The sequence below is a fragment of the Capsicum annuum genome, chromosome 1 (genome assembly GCF_002878395.1).
Source record: "Capsicum annuum cultivar UCD-10X-F1 chromosome 1, UCD10Xv1.1, whole genome shotgun sequence".
Classification (NCBI taxonomy): Eukaryota; Viridiplantae; Streptophyta; class Magnoliopsida; order Solanales; family Solanaceae; genus Capsicum; species Capsicum annuum.
Window position 1 is genome coordinate 93,348,347 of NC_061111.1, and position 6,575 is coordinate 93,354,921.

General features: G+C 36.8%; 1 non-coding gene across 1 annotated transcript; it reads left to right on the forward strand.

The window, feature by feature from the left end:
- The first annotated feature begins 6,266 nt into the window (after positions 1-6,266).
- LOC124891822 lies at positions 6,267-6,373 on the forward strand. The gene has a single exon (XR_007049897.1). It is a non-coding gene; the product is annotated as a small nucleolar RNA R71 (small nucleolar RNA).
- The last annotated feature ends 202 nt before the right edge of the window (positions 6,374-6,575 follow it).

Below are 6,575 nucleotides of genomic sequence, written 5' to 3' on the forward strand. Positions count from 1 at the left end.
CGTTATATACATGCATTCAATGTGTCAAACCTGAACCCAAGTCAACAACACTTAATTCGGTGATTTATAGCTACCACTAAGGTGGTGTAGGATTGAGATACACACCACACTTAGTTGCCCTCATATATTGAACATCAGCACACCAACATTATTGAAATTTAACTCATAGCTCAGTAAAACAACTTATGAGTCAAACACTGAATAGCATGTGTCATCACCTTTACACCATGAGACGATTCTCGGATAATTTGTCTCAATCAGGCTAAGATAACTCACAATCACTTTCTCTCCTAATTTTGTATCAGCCCACAAATATGAACATACAACAACTATCTGGGTAGCAAAGGCAAAAGTAACATATCATCAATCAAGATCCTAATTCGCTAAAATCAACATCCTACATTATTTAAATTAGCAATAGTATTCAATAACACAATTCATCTATGTAGAAACTAATTCAATCTCAAAGTGCATTTCATCATTTCAACTAGATCTAGCACATAAGCAACCAAATATCGACATAGCTTAACATTATCCACACAAATACTCCACCGAAACTAAAGTGCAATCCAATAATTTTAACATACCACCACAATGACTCTACAAGTTGAGTTTAATTTAAACTCTCCAATAAACACAATCACTGCCACTAATTCAATTAGACATGCCATTTATCATCTAAATTCCTCAAATCAAGAACTAGGTCACCCCATATATCACTATTTATTTAGCACTCAAATCATTACTTATCATATAAAGCAACTTTGAGCAAATGAGAAAGTGAAAAACTTACCTTTGACTTTATGAAGAAAAGAAAAATGGAGTGTGACTCTTGGTACCACAAGAGTAACAAATGAAAGAAATTATATTTAGGTTGGGGGAATTTTGGGGTGGTTGCTAGGGTTTAGGAGAGGAAAAGTGAAATGAGGTTAATGGGGGTATTTATAGAGTGGGTAAATTAGGTTTAATTTTTTTTACCGATAGGTGCAGGAAATAAGATACGTCGACAATCGACTTTATGTCATTACACTGGAAATTACTTGAAAAACTTATTCTAAGTGTTACCTAGGTGATGACCAACGTGACGTATTGGGTAACGCATTGACCGCACTGATGTGATTAGTTGACATCGTGTCAGTCACTGGAAATAGCCTTCGAAAAAAAATTTTAAGTGTGGGCATGATGCACATCGACACGGCGCGTCGACATAGCATCAATCCACTGGAAATTGCATCAAAAAAAAATTCTAAGGCTAAATTTCCCATATTTTGATGCATCTTTTCTTACCTCTTACCTTTATACCATGTATCATTTATTTAACTTACTCAAAGGTCGATGTTCACCTCATTTTCATTTTGTCTATCTTCACCCCTTTCTTTCTTACACATCAACCAAAAAAAATAAAATCACCTAAGTAAAAGTGGGTTGCCTCCCACCAAGCGCCTTATTTTCGATCGTGGCGTGGCTCATCTTTTGTATTTTTCTCTTTATCTTTAACAACTAAAAATTAATCTACCTATTAAATTACATTTGTGGGTTACCTACCACATAGTGCCTTATTTTACGTCGTAGCATGACTTAGTTAAATCTTACTCCTTAGTAAAAGTGATGGATAAGTTGTTCTTATCTCCATGATCAGCCCATTAGTGCTTCACGCGTTGTCCATTCACTAGAAACTTCTCAGTCTTCTATTTGTTCCATAATTCAACCGCTCAATGAGGTGTAATTTGTACTACCTTAAAAGGTCCAGACCACTTAGAACACAATTTGCCTGGAAATAACTTTAACCTTGAATTGAATAGCAAAATAAGTTGTCCTGGTTCAAACACTCTATCTTGAATTTGTCTATCATGCAATCTTTTGGCTTTCTCCTTGTACAACTTTGTGTTCTCATAAGCGTGGAGAAGAAATTCATCAAGTTCAACAAGCTACAATAATCTCTTTTCTCCCGCATCTTTCATCTTAAGATTCAACTTTTTGACAGCCCAATAAGCTTGATGCTCAAGATCAACAGGCAAATGGTAAGCTTTACCATAAACCAAGTGATATAGGGAAGTACCAATGGGTGTCTTATAAGTTGTACGATATGACCATAATGCATCATCTAACTTCTCAGTCCAATCCTTTCATTGCCCATTAATCATCTTTTGTAGTATTGTCTTTATCTCCCGATTAGACACCTCAACTTATCCACTCATTTACAGATAATACGTAGTGGCCACCTTGTTTCTAACACCATATTTGGCTAACGGATTCTTGAACTAAGTGCTAATAAAGTGTGTACCTTTGTCACTGATTATAGCTCTTGGAGTTCTAACCTAAGAAAATATTTGCTTCTTCATGAACTTCAACACTACTCTCGCATTATTAGTAGGACAAGATGTAGCTTCCACTCATTTAGAGACATAGTCAACCACCACTATAATGTATAAATTGCCATTTGATGGTGGGAATGGCCCCATAAAATCAATCCCTTAAATATTGAATACTTCTACTTCAAGGATGTTGTTTAAGGGCATCTCATGATGCCTCGAAATAGTTCCCAACCTCTGGCATTGATCACAACTCTTTACAAAAGCTACCTCATCTTGAAATAATGTAGGCCAAAAGAAACTAGATTGAAATATTTTTTGAGCTATTCTCTCACCTCCATGATGTCCACCATAGGGAGAAGAATAACACTTTTGCAACACTTGTGTGAATTTAGCCTTCGTAACAAATCTTTTTATAATTTCATTCGGCCCCTTCTTGAAAAGGTAAGGCTCATCCCATATATAAGCACGAGAATCATGCAGCAGTATCTTTCTCTATTGAATTGTACTTTCAGGGGGTAAAAGCTACTTGCCAACAAATTCACAATGTTCGCATACCAAGGGATTTCACACTCCTTAATAGACAATAATTTTTCATTTGGGAACTCTTCCCCCAATGCAGAGAAAGTTATCAACAACATTATCATGAGTTTCTAACCTTGACAAATGGTTTGCAACTTGATTTTCTGCTCCTTTACGATCACGAACCTCTAAATCAAACTCTTGCAATAGCAAAATCCACTGGATCAATCGAGGCTTTGTATCCTTTTTATTGAAGAGATACTTGATGGCCGCATGATCAGTGTGAACAATGACCTTTGTTCCCACCAAATAAGCTCTAAATTTATCAAATGCATACACCACCGCTAACATCTCCTTTTAAATGACTGTATAATTCATTTGGGAATCGTTCAACTTTACTAGCATAGTAAATAAAGAAAAATACCTTGTCTCTTCTTTGCCCCAAAACAGATCCTACAGCCACGTCACTAGCATCACATATCAATTTAAATGGCAATTCTCAATTCGGAGAAATCAGAATAGGTGCTTCAATCAGCTTCTTTTTTAGCTTCTTGAATACTTCTTTATAATTCGCCCCAAAATTGAACTTGGCCTCTTTTTATAATAGTTTGCACATCGGGCTTGCGATCTTTGAAAAGTCCTGAATAAAAAGCCTATAGAAACCTGCATGCCCCAAGAAGATTCGCATTTCCTTCACTGTGACTAGATGTGGCAACTTTTCAGTCACTTTAATTTTGCCCGATCTACTTCAAGTCCCCTGTATGAAACTTTATCGCCAAGGACTATTCCTTTCTTTTCCAAAAAATGGCATTTCTCCCAGTTAGCACCAAATTTGTATCTTTATATCGAGCTAGGACTCGATCTAAATTCTGCAAGCATTTATCAAAAGAATCACCATAAACAGAGAAATCATCCATAAATACCTCAAAAAATTCTTCCACCATGTCGTAGAAGATTTCCATCATACATCTCTAAAACATCGGAAGCGCATTGCTGAGGCCAAAAGTCATATGTCTGAAGGCATAAGTATCATATGGGAAAGTAAAAGTCATCTTCTCTTAATCCTCGGGAGCAATAATGATTTGATTATAACCTGAGTAACCATCAAGAAAATAATAGTACTTCTGCCCTGCCAACCTATCCAACATCTGATCAATGAATGGGATGGGATAGTGGTCCTTCCTTATGGCTTCATTCAGCATCCATTAGTCAATACAGATTCTACATCCAGTCACCATGCGAGTAGGAATTAGCTCATTTGTTTCATTCATAACCACAGTCGTCCCACCTTTCTTTGGGAAATAATGTATTGGGCTTACCCACTTGTTGTCTGAAATTAGATAAATAATCCCATTATCGAGCCACTTAATGACCTTTTTTTGCACCATGTCTTTTATCACTGGATTCAATCTGTGTTGTTGTTGAACCCTAGGTTTAAAACCTTCTTCCATGTGTATCTTGTGCATGTAAAAAACTGGATTTATTCTTGTAATGTCAGATATTTTCCAGCTGACTCCTCTTCAACACTGTCATTGCTCCTTGTACCTTCTTATCAGATAATCCTATAAACAAAATAACAGGCAAGGTATCATTATCTCCAAGTTAAACATATTTCAAGTAAGGAGGAAGAACCTTAAGCTCCAATTTTAGAGCTTCGTCAATTGAAGCTTTAGGGGATGGACCAATTGGCCTGTTCAATGGCTCAAAGGCAATTTTCTTATTTCAATCACCGTCAAATTCATGACTTGAACTAATGCCAACACTTCCGCATCTCTATAAAGATCACGACCTATCAAAGCTCAGTCTAATGGACCATCTGACAATAACAACCTCTAATCAGACTCAAGATCTATAACAGATATGGCAGACAACTCCTCATATATAAATTTTAGCGCCTTATACACATTAAAGACCTCCACTTTATCATGTGCTCTCATTATAATTTTCCCAGCTGCTACATTAATTAATAAATATCACGTTGCTAAGAAAGGTCATCCCAAAATAAATGGAACAACAGGATCAGCTTCAAAGTCAAGAATTACAAAGTCCACTGGAAATATTAAGGATCCCACTTGCACCAATCCATCTTCGATAATACCATCAGGCCTAGTAAGGGACCTGTCTGCTAACTGCAAAATAATAGTGGTGGGTTTGGGACTCCCAAGACCCATTTTTTGATACCAAAATATGGGCATAAGATTTATGCTAGCCCCCAAGTCACACAGTCCACGAGCACTAATGGTCTGCCCAATGGTGATATACAGAGCAAAACATCCTGGATCTCTTAGCTTTGTGGCAGTTAGTTTTGAATCTTGAATGTGCACTCCTTAGTAAGTGCAACTGCAGCATACTCTGTCAACCGATTCTTGTTTGCCACTATATCTTTTAGGTATTTTGCATATTTTGGAACACTCTGTAGGATATCAATAAGAGAAAGATTTACGTGAACCTGCTTTAGAAGATCCAAGAACATCTTGTAACTCGCTTCTTTTTTATGTTTTCTTGCCTTTTTAGGAAAGGGTAAGGGTAGAGTCTTCTTTTCCATATGAATTTCATCACTTGGTGCTTTTTCCTTAACTTTTTTCTCTGTATTGTATTTACAACCATCATCAGTGACTATGGGACTAACCTTCTCTTGAACCATCTCCTTGGTTTGCAGCCCACTCCTTATTGTAACCGTATTCACCTCCTTTGGATTTTCCTCTATATCACTAGGTAATGATCCTTGAGGTCTTGTATTCTGTGCTCCTTCCATTTGACCAAGTTGAAGCTCTATATTTCTAGTAAGCAACTGTTGACTCTTTAACTCCGCTGCAAACTGTGCCTGTTAAGTCTTTATTTCTGCTACAAATTGTGCTTGTTGAGCCATAAACTGCTTCATTAACTCCTTTATATTTCTAGCATAAGCGATCACCGAATTATTATGAACCTGCTACATATTTTATTTCACTAGCCCTTTAAAATAATTAGTATTCTATTCCTGATTAACACCCCATGAGAAATTTGGATAGTTCCTCCAGTTGAGATTGTAGGTATTACCAAAATTTTGCTGTCCTTGACAATTTGTATTCCCCACGTAGTTGACAGAATCTGTATTAACCGTACAAGCATTTGTTGCATGCTCACCACTTCTACAAACCTCACACCAAGAATTTGCCTGTTAGACTGCATTAGTTGTGGCTGCAGTTTGTGTAACCCCCAACTTTATGTTATTAAGCTAAGTAATTATATGATTTTGCATTGCTCCAATACCCCTGCAATCTTTCTAGGAGCACTCCTCGAATCAGAATACCAGTTAGGATTCCCTTGGGAAGTGTGTACAATTCTTCATATGTCTTTTCAAGAGCCTGCCCACCAACAGCTGAATACAAGAGAATCTTCATATTTGGCTCTAATCCCTCAATGAAAGTATGAATAAGAACATTGTTAGAATGATGATGCTGAGGGCAATTTTTTAGCATACCCTTAAATCTCTCCCAAGTTTAGTAGAGATTCTATCCTTCTTTCTGTCTAAAACTCAAGAGCTCGCTCCTCAAGCGTGAAGTCTTCCCAGATGGAAATAATCGAATAAGGAACTTCCAAGATAGATCTTCCATAAAGTGATAGAGAGTAGTGGTTCAGCATGTAACCACTTTTTTGCTTCCCCCATTAGGGAAAAAGAAAAGAGTGTCAATCTGATATAATTAGAACTCACCCTTTCAGGAATGTAAATATCACTTATTTCTAGGAAGGTCTGTATGT